Below are 19,066 nucleotides of genomic sequence, written 5' to 3'. Positions count from 1 at the left end.
CAACACCTCTTCTCTACATACCTCAAAGCCATCCATTCTACTTATTTGTGACTCAGTATTCTCATCGACAACAATGCCCTGTTCCTGAGTAAATACTGAAGAAAAGTATTCATTCAGTGTCTCCCCAATCTCTTCCGCCTCCACACGCAACTTCCCCCTACTATCCTTGACTGGACCTATTCCTACCCTAGTCATTCTTTTATTCCTAACATACCTATAGAAAGCCTTAGGGTTTTCCCTAATCCTATCGACTAAGGACCTTTCATGTCCCCTCCTTGCTGCTTTTAGCTCTCTCTTCAGGTCCTTCCTGGCTACCCTATAACTCTCAATCGCCCCAATTGAACCTTCACGTCTCATCTTGAGATAGGCCGCCCTCTTCCATTTAACAAGGGATTCCAATTCCTTATTAAACCACGGCTCCCTCGCACGACCCTTTCCTTCCTGCCTGACAGGTACATAATTATCAAGGACACTCAATAGTTGCCCCTTGAACAAGTTCCACATATCATTTACACTCTTGCCTTGGAGTCTACTTTTCCAAGCCACACATCCTAAGTCATGCCTCACCGCATCATAATTTCCCTTACCCCAGCTATAATTCTTGCCCTGTAGTACACACTTATCCCTCTCCATCACGAGTGTAAAAATCACCGAATTATGGTCACTATCCCCAAAGTGCTCACCTACCTCTAATTCTAACACCTGGCCTGGTTCGTTACCCAGAACCAAATCCAGTATGGCCTCACCTCTTGTTGGCCTGTCTACATATTGTGTCAGGAAACTCTCCTGCACACATTGAACAAACACTGACCCATCTAACGAACTTGAGCTATAGCTTTCCCAATCAATATCAGGAAAGTTAAAGTCCCCCATAACAACCACCCTATTACTGTCACTCATCTCCTGAATCACCTTCCCAATCCTTTCTTCAATGATTCTAGGACTATTAGGAGGCCTGTAAAAGACTCCTAACAGGGTGACCTCACCTTTCCTATTCCTAACCTCAGCCCAAACTACCTCAGATGGCAAGTCCTCATCCATTGTCCTTTCCACCGCTGTAATACTATCTTTGACAAGCAATGCCACACCTCCCCCTCTTTTACCCCCACCTCTGACCCTACTAAAACATTTAAATCCCGGAACCTGCAACAGCCAATCCTGTCCCTGTTCTAGCCATGTCTCCGTAATAGCCACAACATCGAAGTCCCAGGTACCAACCAACGCTGCAAGTTCACCTACCTCAATATCGTTGAACTCACTGTGACTTGCTTCCGTTCCTGTAGCATGATGTGTCTCTGTTGAATCAATATTCTGTGGTCCCCTCCCTCTGTCAGACTAGTTTAAACTCCTCCCAACAGCACCAGCAAGCCTCCCTGCCAGGATGTTGGTCCCAATGTGGTTCAGGTGCAGACTGTACTGTTTGCCCATGTCCCACCTCCCCAGAAACAATCCCAGTAATCCAGGAATCTAAAACCCTCCCTCTTGCACCAACTCTTGAGCCACACATCCATCTATCCTATTTTCCAGTTTCAAAACTTGCTAGCACATGGCACTGGAAATAATCCAGAGATAACAACCGTTGAGGTCCTGCTTTTTAATCGACCACCTCGCTTCCTTAATTCTTGATGCAAGACTTCATTCCTCACTCTGGCCACACCATTGTACATGTTGCTACCAACGACCTTTAACTCATCACCCTTCCCTTTCAGGATGCCCCTCAGCCATTCAGTGACATGCCTGACCCTGGCACCAGGGAGGCAACACAGCATCCTGGAGTAACGTATTCGGCTGCAGAAACACCCGGCTGCTTTCCCAACTAAAGAATCCCCGATCACTGTTGGTCTTCTTTCCTTCTTCCTCCCCATCTTGTGTAGTCAAGCTGCTCGTGGTGCCAGATGGCTTGGATCTGACTGCATTCCTCTGAGAAGTCAGCGTCCTCATCAGCTTCCAACATTGAATCCTGATGAGTGAATGGGACACCAGGGGACTTCTGCACTCACAGAGGGTAGTGGATAAAATTCTGGGTGGATTGCCTGGTGTCTGCTGCTACCTGGATGACATTCCGTTCACTGGATCCGCCAAAGAGGAACATTTGAAGAACCTAGAAGAAACTTTCAAAAGGTTCTGGGACCACAGCCAACAAGTAAAAAGGGAGAAATGTGAGTTTTGTAAAGACTCCATAGAGTGCCTGTGCCATATAATCCATGGAAATACACAAGGGACCCAAGAAATTGGAAGCTATCAGGAAGGCCCCAAGACAAGAATGTGTCCCAACTGAGATCGATCGTGGGCCGTGTAAATTACTATGGAAAGTTTGTGTGCATCTGACTATCATGCTAAAGCCCCTGCTGGGGAAGGGCAGCAGTGGAAATAGACCCAGGGATGTGAGGGAGCTTACCAGGAAGTGAAGCACACTTTAAAAGCTCAGAACTGTTGACCCATTTTGAGTAAAAGTTGCCAGTCCAGTCAGCATGTTTGTACACTTCCAGTGCAGCTAACATGTTAATACAGTTCCAGTACAGTTAGCATGTTAATACAGTTCCAGTACAGTCAGCATGTTTGTACACTTCCAGTGCAGCCAACATGTTAATACAGTTCCAGTACAGTTAGCATGTTAATACAGTTCCAGTACAGTCAGCATGTTTGTACACTTCCAGTGCAGTCAACATGTTAATACAGTTCCAGTACAGTTAGCATGTTAATACAGTTCCAGTACAGTCAGCATGTTTGTACAGTTTCAGTACAGTTAGCATGTTAATACAGTTCCAGTACAGTCAGCATGTTTGTACACTTCCAGTGCAGTCAACATGTTAATACAGTTCCAGTACAGTTAGCATGTTAATACAGTTCCAGTACAGTCAGCATGTTTGTACACTTCCAGTGCAGCCAACATGTTAATACAGTTCCAGTACAGTTAGCATGTTAATACAGTTCCAGTACAGTCAGCATGTTTGTACACTTCCAGTGCAGTCAACATGTTAATACAGTTCCAGTACAGTTAGCATGTTAATACAGTTCCAGTACAGTCAGCATGATTGTACACTTCCAGTGCAGTCAACATGTTAATACAGTTCCAGTACAGTTAGCATGTTAATACAGTTCCAGTACAGTCAGCATGTTTGTACAGTTCCAATACAGTCAGCATGTTTGTACAGTTCCAGTACAGTCAACACGTTAATATCGTTCCAGTACAGTTAGCATGTTAATACAGTTCCAGTACAGTCAGTATGTTAATGCAGTTCCAGTACAGTTAGCACGTTCGTACAGGTCAGTACAGTTAGGACACCCTACCTTATGGGGCTGGTACTGTACTGTCACACACCTGACTGAATGGAAAGGAAAAGCCCATCAAGTTCACTAACAAAGATGGGAGGGAGGTATACCAAAGTGGAAAGGGAAGCATTGGACATGGAGTTTAACATTGTGAAGTTTTCCCATTTCCTTTCCTGCAGGCAGTTTGTGCTGTGGACAGACCACAGGACGCTAACCTCCAGTTTTGACCTGCATATGGGATACTATCAAAGGAGGCAGTACGCCTGTAGAGATGGGCACGGATTTTGCCTGACACTGAAAGGCAGAGAGGAGCAGCAACACAGATGCCATGTCAAGGTTAGCACTGCTGAGAAATAACGATGTTCCAGACTGGAACCTCAGGATTATGTACCTTTCCTGGGAAGAGGAGATGCCAGTGTCAGTGACTTAGGTATAGAGTGATGCGTGGAATAATCCCGCCTTGGGCTTCATGATGAACGTAATCCTGAAAGGAAGGACTGGTCATAGAAACCGCCCCGAGTTACACCCTTACCTGTCCATGAGCTGGGAATTGTCCATATCAGACTGGTGTTTCATGGGAGAGTTAGTATTACTTCCCCCTACCCCCCCCCCCCCCCAACCCCCCCCCACCGCCAATAATGAGGAACGAATCAGAACAAGGACACCATGGGCGTCCCAGCATGATGCAGATGAAATAAGTAGTCAACAGGTTTTTTTGGTGGCCAATTGTGGACTCCCAGATTGAGACGAAACTGGGATCATGGGAATTATGTGCAATGGTCAGGAAGGCACTGCCAATGTTGTCCCTTCACCTGTGGGAATGGCCTCAATCACTATGACAGCAGATTCATGTTGATTTCCCAGGTTTGGTAGAAGGACAGATGTTACTAGTGATCACGGATGCCCAATCCTAATGGCCCGAGGGAGCAGCTTTTGAAGTCGGTATCAATGGAAGCAATGGTAGAGCGATTGGATGAAATATTTGCCAGGTTCAGGAGCCCTGAACAAGTTGGGCGTGACAGTGGTCCGTAATTTGTACTGCAAGTGTTCGAGGAGAACCTGGAAATTCACGGAGTCAGACACAAGAGGTGGGCTCCATATCATCCTGTGACTAACAGTCAGGAGGAAAGACTTGTATAAACCCTGAAACAAGCTTTACATACAACCCAGGGTGACGGGTCACTGTGAGAATGGGTCACTGTGAGGGCAGGTCACTGTGAGGACAAGGAGATTGTCAAGGAGATCAAGGACATGGCGAGAAACATATCAGCCATGATGGAATTGCAGAGCAGACTCGATGGGCTGAATGGCCTAATTTTTGCTCCCGTGTCTCATGGTCTTTATTAATGTATAACCGTTAGTTAATTGCTAAATTAGAATTAACTATAAGAAATAACTATTAGGAAATAAGAAATTATATGTATAGTCCTTAGATAATTGCTAACTTGAGGAATAACTAAAATCAGCTAAAAAGAAAGATCTCCCAAAACTCCCACATTCCCCAGCTCCCGGATTCAGGTAATTGCAAAAGGTTTATGAATTCTCGAAGGTACCTTGAGAAAGGTGCAGCAGGAATGTGCAGACAAGGAGCTGAAGTGGATCATTTGGCTCCCTGAGCCTTCTCTGTCATTCAATAAGATCAAATCTGATCTAGTTGTGTTATGAACTCCATATTCCCATCTAACGCCTACGTAACCAAGGGTTATAACACCGGTTCCCCTGCCTAACAAGAATCTATCCATCTCTGCCTTCAACATATCCAATGACCCTGTCTCCACCACCTTCTGAGGCAGTGATCCAAAGTCACACAACTGCCTGAAGGAAAAATATTCTCCAACCCTATCACTAAAGAGCGGCTATTCTTGTTCAAACGGTATGCTATCAATTTATTTCACTTGTTATGAATACCACATGCACCTTTACTTTTGCTTTTTTAAGGTCAAAATATCTATATTGAATTTCCTCTGTCCATCTCTCTGTCTCTTTCCCGAACCTTTGATTCACATATTATTTTCTTTCTCTCAAACTTTGGCTCTTTGACAGACCACATCTTTTCACAACTGATCTGTGAGATAAGCCCCTGTGTGCTTCTCCAGTTTTGCAGTTTGTAAGATGGTTCTGGAGTAAGCTGTCCCCCTTTCAGTGTGGAGACCCCAGGCCCACCCACTTCTCCCTCTCCTGGTGCCAGTGGCCCCTGTACTAGGATCGAGCTCTCCCACCCCAGTCAGGGGAATGAAACGTCATCAGGAGAAGGCGATAATGTGGATTTAAGATCGAAAACGAGTCAATATGCTCTTGTTAAATGGTGAAGTGGGATTGAGGAATGAATGGTCTATGTTCCAAATTGTTCCGATGTTCCGAATGCAAGAAATATAACAACCAACAGAGAAGTTTGCAAACCACAGCTTTAGACCAGAGACAAAGGTTTGACAATGAGCGCGAATCCTTCTCCGCTTCACCAGAGGGTTTGACAGTCACAGACTGGTTCTGAACACAGTCAGAAAACCACACCCCACCACATTCCTTATGCCCAAAATGTCGATTCTCCTGCTGCTCAGATGCTGCCTAACCGGCTGTGCATTTCCAGCACCACACTTCAATAAGAAATGTAGAGTCCTAAAACAGAGAGATAGGCCCTTCAGCCCAAACTGGTCCATGCCAGCCGAAATATTTGGGCCTCCTGAGAGGCTGGGGTGTCCATGTTCGGGCCTCCAGACAGAATGATGTTCTCCAAGACATCAGTCAAATTCCCAACCCTTCAAACAGCAGCACTGGAAATTTATGGCCCTGGGAATTTGTAGATCACATACTCATTCAATGTCTCATCCAAAACCCAAATCATCAACAATGCAGCTCTCCCACGGTGGATTGTGTCAGCAACCCCACGGCTTTGTCACTCCAATCCTCAATAAACCAAGTTGGCAGCCACCTGTTTCCATGACGATGACAAACTTCTTTGTAGGTGATCTCTGTGGTGGCTGCTGTATTCATCAAACAAATCAATTCAGAGATGATGGTGTAGTGATACTGTTACTGGGCTCGACATGAAGGGGTTAATGTTCTAGGGACAGAGGCTAAAACCCCACCAAGGCAGCGCGTGGAATTTAAATTCATTTCATAAAATCTGGAATCAAATCCCAGTTTCAGTCATAGCGTACATAACAATATCAACGATTGTTTCAAAACCACATCTGCTTCACTAACTATCTTCAGGGAAGAAAATCTCCTACCCTCACCCAGTCTGGTCTCCATAGGACTCCAGACCGACAGCAATGTAACTGGCTGTGATCTGAACGAGGAAACAGCACAGCAGGACAGCCCTTTCAAGGGCAAGTAGAGATAAACAAAAAATACTGTGCTTGCCAGTGTTGCTGACATTCCATTCGTGAAAAGCTTAAAAATGATTTAAACTGTTTAAAATTTCTCACATTCCTGACTTCACTCGTGTTTTGAAAATCTGACCCTCATATGTTGACTAGTTCTTTAAATATTTCCAGTATTATTTCGAATTCACCCTTCCTAAATCTGTGAAACGAGACAAGAGAATATAATAAATTTCCAATTCACTCTTCACGGTCAGGACAAGTGAGCATTCTGCGGGAGGAATTCTCCCACTGTCTAATACATTAGCGCTGTGTATAAACTGTGTCAGTGCACTGAGTGCAACACAGTACTCCAACTTCCCACTAGAAAGGAATTTGCTTTTTCGTACTGATCAGCTTGAATCAGCTCAAATCCATTCCCTCTCCAGGCTGAGCTACCAATAAACAAATGTACTTGGGGTTGGTACGAATCGCATTTTTTAGTCTTTATCAGAATCAGCTTCAGTCAGGCATTAAACAGAGCTAATCTAAAAACTGTCTGCAAACAGCCGGGTGAGACAACGCAAGAATGTACCTGCGAAATGTCCCCGGAAACCTCCGAGAGCAGGAGTGCACTGAATAAGCAGCAAGACACCAATAACCAACAGCATTCCCTTCTTCATCTTCTGCAAAGAATTTCACAGGATCAAACTGAGATAATGAGTCGGGAGAAGTTCCTGAAGCAGGATGCGAAGCTTTTGCTTTCCTTATAATAGTGCAAAGGGCCAGAATCTCCTCTTAATCCCTTTCCCTTCTGTGTGACAGTGAATCCGGTGAACAGATTGACTCAATTGACACTCCTTCAGCTTTAAGTCATAGCGTTCTGTAGTTTGGCCTCTCTCCAAGTCTTAGTATGCTCTGTCTACTGAGCTGATCTGCCAAGGATACAAATAGAACGTACAGTTCATGAGTATGCATGATCATAGAATGCTATCCCATCGAGTGGAAACAGGCCATTCAGGCTAACCAGTCTGCATGAACATTGATGGGCGGCACGGTGGCACAGTGGTTAGCACTGCTGCCTCACAGCGCCAGAGACCCGGGTTCAATTCCCGCCTCAGGCGACTAACTGTGTGGAGATTGCACGTTCTCCCCGTGTCTGCGTGGGTTTCCTCCGGGTGCTCCGGTTTCCTCCCACAGTCCAAAGATGTGCAGGGCCAGGTGAATTGGCTATACTAAATTGCCCGTAGTGTTAGGTAAGGGGTAAATTAGGGGTATGGGTGGGTTTCGCTTCGGCGGGTCGGTGTGGACTTGTTGGGCCGAAGGGCCTGTTTCCACACTGTAAGTAATCTAATCTAAAAAAAAAACATTCTGAAGAGAATCGTACCCGGACCCATCCCCCTATCCTATATTTCCCATGGCTAGTCCACCAACTTGCACATCCCTGCGCACTATGGGTAATTTACATTGATCAATCCATCTTACCTGCACATCCCTGAACACGATGGGTAATTTACCATGGCCAATCCAGCTAACCTACACATCCCTGAGCATTTTGGGTTATTTAGTATGGCCAATCCACCTAACCTGCATCTCCCTGAACACTATGGGTAATTTATCATGGCCAATCCACCTCGTCTACATATCCCAAAACACTATGGGTAATTTATCATGGCTAATCCATCCAACCTGCACATCGTTGGACTGTGGGAGGAAACTCAAGCAGGCACAAGGGGAATGTGCAAACTCCACACAGACTGTCACCTGAGGATGAATCAAACCCGGGTCCCTGCTGCTGTGGGGCAGAAGTGCTAATCATTGAGCATCGGACCATGGACATGTCAATCAGTGGCTGGGGATAACAACCATTGATGTGAGTTCAAACACTTCAGTTAATGAACCACATTTGTAATAAAGGTGGCCCACGTGAGAGAACATTGTGATCTGAGAAATGGTGCAGGATGGAACGCTACTGTTCCTGGGGGCGCTTAAACATAGATGGGTCAGGGACCATTCAAAAGGGTTGAATTGTGCCTCAGTTGGGCAGGGCCCAGTATCCTGGAGTTCACAGGGGATTTTACCTGCATGGTTGGAGAGGTTAAAAGTATATTAGCAGAGGGGCTGTTATATTCAGTAAGGGTATCTTACGCCAAACTGTTTGTGACAGTTATCAACAGGATGAGCACAGTTAGTCAAGAGATAAAGGCCCACCTTTATAAAGCAGATATGCTCTATTTGTCCAGCCTATGTCATTATGATCTGCATGGAACATAACAACTGGATCCTTCTTTCTAACTCCAGGTTCCTTTCCAGCCCTGAGCAGTTACCCAGAAAACCTGGCACCCATAGCTAACACACCATTTGGACACATGCAGTTACCCAGAAACCCTGGCACCCAGCAGCTAACACAGCTGTTTGGAGACATGCAGTTTGCTGCAAAAATCAATGTCAATCCCGCTCACTATACCTTCGCTTACAGCCACACACTCTTTATTACTCCTCTTCATCAGTGACTACCTGTAACAGGGTGCCATGTTCAGTGCCCTCTTCCTCTGTCTCCCCACATCCAGACAAGCAGCAATCTGATGGAAGGTTGCAAACTCCTGCAGTGCTGTCCCCTGCTCTCCCCACCTGTCTAATTCACAGTCACACTCTCTTTCCTTGAACACTGACCAAATCAGAAGATCCAATCCCATGAGCTGTGACTGACACCAGGGACCACCACCTTTCCCCCCTCCAACTCCACGGTGTGTCGAAGGGCCTGCTGTGCAGCCTCCAACTCATAAACCCGGTTCCGAAACCAATTGAACTTCAAACACGTATCACAAACAGGTTTGATCCAAATCTGTGCCAGTATCCCGTGAATCCCTAAATACTGCAATTGTGACACATTACTCACTCTGCCATTCAGCAGTGTCACCAAATGGCGGGGTAGGTACTAAATCAGGCAGGTTTTGTTAAATAATGTGCTGCTCGAGAGAAAAAAAAAACACCCCTACGCCACCCTTTGGTACCCCTCTGTCACATTCTGGCACCATCATACCAAAACAACTCATCCCTTCCTGGATATCCAGAATTGACCAAGACCCATGGTGCAGCACCACCTTTAGAAAGGTACTGTGCACCCAGACAAAGGGTTGTCAGTCTGGAGCTGCCCTACATGGTTCCTGACACTGGCCCTTGACGTCTCAGACACTGGAAATTTTGTGCCTCTCCTTGTGTGCAGGGACATGGAGATGCCACTGATGGGGATGGGTTGATGCAGAGGCAGGGCATCCTTTTCACCCAGGCCAGCAGAGGATGCCATTCTACTGGAACCATGCCAACCTGGGTTACCATTCAGGCCAGTGTAGCCCCAACCATCTGAAGGAATGCACAGAATAATGAGAGAAGATCAGTGACCTTCTCCACTCTGCCAGGGAAAGGGCCACCACCTTCTCATTGATACCTCACACTCCCTCTCCCTCTGTTACTGTACCCACCATTTCCTCCAACACCTTCCCTCCTCACTCTCACCCTCACTAACATCTGACCCTGAATAACCCTGAATCTCTTCTGCACAGCCTACTCACCCCCTCAGGACATCTCCACAGATGCACTGAAAGTAACAGTTTGTTTCAAACCTTTCTCTCCTTCACCCACTGGGTGCAGAGTTGCCAACTCTGATCACATTGAGCAGCTGACTGACCATGTCCAAGCCCATGTAATGGTATTGTTTTGCAGTTTGTTTCCATAGTGATCAGTAACTGAAACAGATTCATGTGAGTCTGCAGATTTCTTCAACATCTAAATGTATGTTTTAAGGAAAAAAGAGAAAAAAAAGCTTTAATACAAACAACAAGGCCAAATTTTAAACTGATACTCATCATATTCCTTTCACTGTGAGTCAGTTCCAGTGAAATTTCACTTTTATCTCAATTCTTTAAGTTTTTCAATTAACAGATTGCTCCTAATTTCTTGGCCTCAGAGTGTAGAGACATTTTCACGATGCTTTTCCAGGTTCACTAGCACAAACATTTCACAATATGTTTCACAATGTTCTTCATGAAAAAATCGCATGAACTGACTGACCGTGTAATGCTGGTGCAGAGTATAATCCTTCGTGCACCGTGACACCTTGTGTGGGGGATGGGAATCGGGTAACAGCGAACGGGAACTCACTCTATAAAAGAAACTGTGGTCAATTCATGTATCGCATTCCAGAGAAATGGCTTTTATTAAATGAGCATTATTGAGGAACCACCTGTATACTCATCATGTGTAATATGAGGAAAAAGCTGAAGGAAGACCCTCTTCTGTGACGGAACAAATTGGATATTGATGTTAAAACAGATGATGAAATAGACTTCTCCCATGGTTTGGCAAAATCCAAGCATGTCAGCCAAAAATCTGTGAACAAGCAGCAGCTGTGACTGTTACCAAGGCAGGTATCCGTGAGAATGGAATTGATAGTGTTTCCCCAACAGTTCCATCCCTGCGTGAGGAGACAGAGTTAGTGGATAATGTCACGCATGAGCTGGAAGGGGTAGATGAAGGATTAGGTCCCTTAGGTACAGTTAGGGAGGAGATCGAGTCCTGTTCCACCACTGAAGTGAAAAAAGGCCTCTGTGAAAATTGGATTGTACTGACGGAGCCTTTCCATAACTGTTATGGGGACTGCATTCCTTACATTCGACGGAATTTAATACTGAAAGAAAGAGTACTCTTACGTTTATCACCAGTTTTGCTTGTCGGAGTAGTTCAACGAGCTCTGCCATCTGTACCATAAGGTCTTTCCAGGATTTACTACTGAAGATCATTACATGCACCTGAACCAGAAGGGCACCAATATCCTGGGAGGTAGGTTTGCTAGCACTCTTCGGGGGGGGGGGGGGGGGGGTTAAACGAATTTGGCAGGGGGATGGGATCTGGACTTGTAGTCCAGCAAGTAGGCTAGCTGTTTGTCAGGATGTCGAAGAATGTAGGGAGGCTGTGGAGAAGGTAGCACTGACAGGGAGTACTTGCGGACACAGAGATGGGCTCAAGTGTGTATACTTCAATGCAAGGAGTATCAGAAATAAGGCGGGTGAACTTAAGGCATGGATCGGTACCTGGGACTATGATGTTGTGGCCATCACGGAAACGTGGATAGAAGAGGGACAGGAATGGTTGTTGGAGGTTCCTGGTTACAGATGCTTTAGTAAGATTAGGGAGGGTGGTAAAAAAGGAGGGGGAGGTGGCGTTGCTAATTAGAAATGGTATAACGGCTGCAGAAAGGCAGTTCAAGGGGGATCTGCCTTTGGAGGTAGTATGGGCTGAAGTCAGAAATAGGAAAGGTGCAGTCACCTTGTTGGGTGTTTACTATAGGCCCCCCAATAGCAGCAGAGATGTGGAGAAACAGATTGGGAAACAGATTTTGGAAAGGTGCAGAATCCACAGGGTAGTAGTCATGGGTGATTTCAACTTCCCAAACATTGATTGGAAGCTCTTCAGATCAAGTAGATTGGATGGGGCGGTGTTTGTGCAGTGTGTACAGGAAGCTTTTCTAACAGTATGTAGATTGCCTGACCAGAGAGGAGGCCACATTGGTACTTGGTAACGAACCAGGACAAGTGATGGTCTTGTTAGTGGGTGAACATTTTGGTGATGGTGACCACAATTCTGTGACTTTCACCTTGGTTATGGAGAGAGATAGGTGCGTGCAACAGGGTAGGTTTTACAATTGGGGGAAGGGCAAATAGGATGCTGTAAGACAGGATCTGAGGAGCATAAGTTGGGAGCATAGGCTGTCAGGGAAGGATGTCGTGGAAATGTGGAACTTTTTCAAGGAACAGATACGACGTGTCTTTGATATGTATGTACCTGTCAGGCAGGAAAGAAATGGTTGTGTGAGGGAACCTTGGTTGACGAGGGAGGTTGAATGTCTTGTAAAGAGGAAGAAGGAGGCTTACATAAGGTTGAGGAAACAAGGTTCAGACAGAGCATTGGAGGGATACAGGATTGCCAGAAGGGAGCTGAAGAAAGGGATTAGGAGAGCTAAGAGAGGGCATGAAAAATCTTTGGCGGATAGGATCAAGGATAACCCCAAGGCATTTTATGCGTATGTGAGAAACATGAGAATGACGAGAACGAGGGTAGGTCTGATCAAGGACAGTAGTGGGAGACTGTGTATTGAGTCTGAAGAGATAAGTGAGGTCTTGAATGAGTACTTTTCTTCAGTATTTACAAACGAGAGGGACTGTATTGTTGAAGAGGAGAGTGTGAAATGGACTGGTAAGCTCGAGGAGATACTTGTTAGGAAGGAAGATGTGTTGGACATTTTGAATAACTTGAGGATAGACAAGTCCCCTGGGCCTGACGGGATGTATCCTAGGATTATGTAGGAAGCAAGAGAGGAAATTGCAGTGCCATTCGCAATGATCTTTTCATCTTCACTGTCAACAGGGGTGGTACCAGGGGACTGGAGAGCGGCGAATGTTGTGCCCCTGTTCAAAAAAGGGAATAGGGATAACCCCGGGAATTACAGAACAGTTAGTATTACTTCGGTGGTAGGCAAAGTAATGGAAAGGGTACTGAGGGATAGGATTTATGAGTATCTGGAAAGACATTGCTTGATTAGGGACAGCCAGCATGGATTTGTGAAGGGTAGGGCTTGCCTTACAAGTCTGATTGAATTCTTTGAGGAGGTGACCAAGCATGTGGATGAGGGTAGAGCAGTGGATGTAGTATACATGGATTTTAGTAAGGCATTTGATAACGTTCCCCATGGTAGGCTTATGCGGAAAGTCAGGAGGCATGGGATAGAGGGAAATTTGGCCAGTTGGATAGAAAACTGGCTAACCGGTCGAAGTCAGAGAGTGGTGGTAGATGGTAAATATTCAGCTTGGAGCCCAGTTACAAGTGGAGTTCCGCAGGGATCAGTTCTGGGTCCTCTGCTGTTTGTAATCTTTATTAATGACATGGAAGAGGAAGTCGAAGGGTGGGTCAGTAAATTTGCAGAAGATACGAATATTGGTGGAGTTGTGGATAGTGAGGAGGGCTGTTGTCGGCTGCAAAGGGACTTAGATATGATGCAGAGCTGGGCTGAGGAGTGGCAGATGGAGTTCAACCCTGCCAAGTGTGAGGTTATCCATTTTGGAAGGACAAATAAGAATGCGGAATACAGGGTTAACGGTAGGGTTCTTAGTAAGGTGGAGGAGCAGGGGGATCTTGGAGTCTGTGTTCATAGATCTTTGAAAGTTGCCACTCAGGTGGATAGAGCTTGTAAGAAGGCCTATGGTGTATTAGCGTTCATGAGCAGAGGGATTAAATTCAAGAGTCATGAAGTGATGTTACAGGACTTTGGTTAGGCCACATTTGGAGTACTGTGTGCAGTTTTGGTCGCCTCACTTTAGGAAAGGTGTGGAAGCTTTGGAGAGGGTGCAGAGAAGATTTACCAGGATGTTGCCTGGAATGGAGAATAGGTCGTACGAGGATAGGTTGAGCGTGCTAGGCCTTTTCTCATTGGAACGGAGAAGGATGAGGGGTTACTTGATAGAGGTGTATAAGATGATCAGGGGAATAGATAGAGTAGACAGTCAGAAACTTTTTCCCCGGGTACAACAGAGTATTACAAGGGGACATAAATTTAAGGTGAAGGGTGGAAGGTATGGGGGAGATGTCAGGGGTGGGTTCTTTACCCAGAGAGTGGTGGGGGCATGGAATGCGCTGCCTGTGGAAGTGGTAGAGTCAGAATCTTTGGCGAACTTTAAGAGGCAATTGGATAGGTACATGGATGGGTGCTTAAGCTAGGACAAATGTTCGGCACAACATCGTGGGACGAAGGGCCTGTTCTGTGCTGTATTGTTCTATGTTCTATGTTCTATCCCCATATTCCTATGTAGAAGCTTTGAAAGGCTGAATGTTTCCTTCCATTTCCAGTTTAAAAAATCTGCTCTAATTGCTGAGTATCAGGCTCCAATGGCCGAATTTCCTCTTCTGTTCCTGTTTGATGGGCTGAATAGCTGCTTCAGTACAGGTTTACCTGTGAATAGTGCTGAACATTGTGGAATCCCCATCAGTGAACAACCCACTTCTGAGTTGATGATGGAGGGAAGGCCATTGATGCTGCAGCTGCTGAGAGCCGACAGTGCCTCATTCATGCCCATTTTCCATTTGCTCGGTCCTTTAGAACTATGCCCTATTTCGCAGGAGGTAGTGTTATATAATACCTTGGGCCATATCTTTAAATGAGGCTGAGACTTTACCAGGAATATGTATGCGAGCTCTTAAAGACATTGTTATTGCACAGACATCTGTGCAAACTAATTTGTTGAGAATGTTTCTGTCTTGTTGGTTCTCTCATCAGTTCAGAGTCTAGCTTCTGTGCAATTGAGGCCTAGTCCTGCACAAGTCAGTGATGGGTCTGTGGAGACATTCCATCTTTGGACATTGAAGTACCACACCCAGAGTACGTTCTGTGTCCTTGTCACCCTAGCGCTTCGTCCCCTTTGTTTTCAATATCAAGGGAACAGAATCATTACTGAGGGATGGTATGGAGGACAGTATATGTCCATCAGCAAGCGGTTTCCTTGACCATCATTAAACGTGAGATTTCTTGGGTTCTAGAATAATGCTGGAGAATCCCAGCGTAATTCATTTCCTGACTTTCCCATGGTGCCACCACCACTAGACCCAGGGATGGTAATGTTCCTTCATGCAACATTACCCATCAGGTCTGATTCTGTGAGTATGATGATGTCAGACTGTTTCCTGACCGGTAAAAGTGAGCAATAAAAGTGACATTGGAATAGGGAATAATGGGTTAAAAGGATGAATAAAAGGCACTCTGTCTGGATGTGTGTTGCTTTCTCAAAAAGGATTGAGGAATTCATTGCATAAACCGAGGTAAAAGAATATGATTTAACGAGGTGAGACAGACATGGTGACAGGGTAACCGATGTTGGGAACTGAATATCCAGGATATTTTACAGCTGAGATTATTGCACAAAATGGAAAAGGAGGTGCGGGAGCTCTCCAAATAAGGGTTGCCATCTGTATGATTGTAAAAGCGAATCTTACATTAAATGATTCAGGTATTGTCTTCATCTTATTGTTTTTCTTTGCAAAGTGACAGTTGAACATAGAACAGAGAACATAGAATATTACAGTGCAGTCCAGGCCCTACAGCACTCGATGTTGTGTCAACCTGTGAAATTAATCTGATGCCAATCTAAACTACACCATTGCATTATTATCCACGTTTATGTACAATGCCCATTTAGATGCCCTTAACATCAGTGATCTACTATTGTTGCGGGCAGGGATTTCCACGCTCTTACTACTCTCTGATTAAAGAAACTACCTCTGGCATCTGTCCTAAATCTATCACCCCTCAATTTAAGCTATGGCCCCTCATTTTAGCCTTCACCATCTGAGAAAAAAGGCTCTCACTGTCCACACTTCTAACCCTCTGATTATCTTATATGTCTCGATTAAGCCACCTCTCAACCGTATTCTTTCCAATGAAAACAGGCTCAGTTTCCTCAGCCTTTCCTTGTAAGACCTTCCTTCCATACCAGGCATCATCCTAGTAAATCTTCTCTGAATCCTTTCCAAAGCTTCCACATCCTTCCTATAATGAGGTTACCATAACTGTATATAATACTCCAGGTGCGGCTTTACCAGTGACTTGTGCAGCTGAAGCATGACCTCGTGGCTCCGAAACTCAATCCCCCTACCAATAAACATCAACACAACATATTCCTTCATAACAACCCAATCAACCTGGGCGGCAACTTTCAGGGATTTATGCACCTGGACACCGAGATCTCTCTGTTCATCTGCACTACCAAGAATCTTACCATTAGCCCTATTACTTCTTCTGAAGTAAACTACCTCATACCTTTCCGCATTAAACTCCATTTATCACTTCTGAGCCCAGATCTGTGTCTTATCTATGTCCCTCTGTAACCTGCAACATCCGTTGGCACTATCCTCAACTGTGCCTACCATAGTGTCATCCACAAATTTAATCATTCATCCTTCTAAGGCCATTCCAAATCATTTATAAAACTGAAAAATACCAGCCCCAAAACAGATTGTTGTGGCACACCACTGGTAACTGAGCTCCAGGATGAACATTTCCCATCAACTACCACCCTCTGTCTTTTGTCAGCTCGCCAATTTCTGATCCAAACCTCCAAATCACCTTCAATCCCGAAGGTCCAAACTTTGTGCAATAGCCTACAGTGTGGAGTCTTATCAAACACCTTAGCGAAGGCTTGTGGAGTGGGACATAGTGTGGATGGCTATTGTTGGTTGCAATGGGGCATTCACAGGATGCTCCCTCTGTTGCTCCTGAAAGTCTCACCAATCTCCCTGCAAATTTGTTCCGCTAATTCCAATTGAGAATGTGAGGGCCTACGGTACAACACAATAACATCATCATCCCTCCTTATTTCTGAGCTCGACACACAAAGCCTCATTGGATGATTATTCAGTTATTTCATTTCTGATTATTGTTATGGAACACGCCTTGTACAAAAAACATCTCCCCCTCCCTTCCTTCCACCACCTCTGTCCTGCCTAAAACATCTATACCCTGGCACATCAAGCTGCTTGTCCTGTCCCTCCCTTAGTCATGTTTCTATAATGGCTATAATATCTCAGCCCACGTACCTAACCACGCCCTGAGTTCATCAGCCTTACCTATCAGCCCTCTTTGAGAGAAAGTGAGGTCTGCAGATGCTGGAGATCAGAGCTGAAAACGTGTTGCTGGAAAAGCGCAGCAGGTCAGGCAGCATCCAAGGAACAGGAGAATCGACGTTTCGGGCATAAGCCCACCCCACTCCGGCCTATCACCCTCACCTTGACCTCCCTCCACCTATCGCATTTCCAACGCCCCTCCCCCAAGTCCCTCCTCCCTACCTTTTATCTTAGCCTGCTGGACACACTTTCCTCATTCCTGAAGAAGGGCTTATGCCCAAAACGTCGATTCTCCTGTTCCCTGTATGCTGCCTGACCTGCTGCGCTTTTCCAGCAACACATTTTCATCTATCAGCCCTCTTGCATTGTGATAGATGCAATTTAATCCAACAGGCATTCCTTGGTTCCCGTCATGCTCCAGCCTGACCTGTCTGTTCACTTTAATATTAAAGGAACAAGAATAACCAGAGAGAGAATAGGGCTCCTCAAGGCCCAAAGTGGGCATGCGTGTATAGAACTGCTGGAGATGGATGAGGTTCTCAATGGATATTGCTCCACTATGTTTACCACGGAGAAAGGCATGAAGGCTTAGCAACCTGGGCAAGTTAGTGGTGATATCTTGGGGACAGTCCATGTCACTGTACAGGAGGTATTGGATCTATTAGAATATATGAAGGTGGGTAAATTCTCTTGTCCTGAACAGATACATCCAAGAACATTTCAAGAGGCTGGAGAAGAAATTGCGGGGGCTCTCATTTATATTTTTGATTCATCGTTAGTTATGGGTATGCTCCTGAACGACTGGTGAAGAGCGAGTTTTATGCCCTTATTCAAGAAGAAGTGCAAAGAAAGACCTGGGACCTGTAGACTAGTAAACCTAACATCTGTGGAAGGTCAGTTACTTGAGAGATTCTGAGAGATAAGACATACATGCACTTGGTTAGGGATAGTCAGCATGGATTTGTATGTAGGAGATCATGCCTGACAAATGTGTTTGAGTTCTTTAATGAAGTGACCAGAAAGTCTGACATAGGCAGGGTGGTAGATTTTGTCTACTTGGATTTCAATAAGGTCTTTCATAAGATTCCACAGTGTAGGCTGCTCTGGCAGGTTAGATCGCATGGAATCCAGGGCGAGCTGCCAAATTGAATGCACACTTGGCTTGATGATTGGAAGCAGAGGGTAATAGTGAAAGGGTACTTGTCAGACTGGAGGTCTGTGACTAATGGACTCAGGGGTCGGTGCTGGGCCCAATGCTGTTTGTTATTTATATCAATGATTTGGATGAGAATGTACAGGGCATGATTAGTAAGTTTGCAGATGAATAGGTGTTATCGTGGAAAACGAGGAAGAGTATTAGAAAATGCAGGAGGACCTTGATCAGCTGGAGAATTGGGTCGATAAATGGCAAAAGGTGTTTAATGTAGATAAGTGTGAAGTATTGCATTTTATAGCGTGAAATCAAGATAGGAGTTTCATGTTGAACTGTCGGGCATTAAGGAGTATAGATGTACAGAGGGACCTTGGAGTTCTGGTGTACGTTTCTCTGAAATTATAGTCACATATAAACAGGGCAATGAAGAAGGCTTTTGGCACACTGGCCTTCATCAGTCAAGGAACTGAGTATAGAAGTTGTGAAGTTAGGTTGCAGTTGGACAGGACATTGGTGAGACTGCACTTGGAGTACTGTGTTCAGTTTTGGTCACCTTGTTATAGGAATGATGTTAGTAAACTGGAAAGAGTGCAGAAGAATTTACAAGAACGTTGCCAGGAACCAAGGATCTGAGTTATAGGAAGAAGTTGGACAAGCTCGGACTTTTTCTTTA

This window comes from Chiloscyllium plagiosum, unplaced genomic scaffold, assembly GCF_037043375.1.
Source record: "Chiloscyllium plagiosum isolate Xiang-an unplaced genomic scaffold, Cpla_swu_hap1 HiC_scaffold_45, whole genome shotgun sequence".
Taxonomy (NCBI): Eukaryota; Metazoa; Chordata; class Chondrichthyes; order Orectolobiformes; family Hemiscylliidae; genus Chiloscyllium; species Chiloscyllium plagiosum.
Note: the sequence above shows the minus strand (reverse complement) of the source record.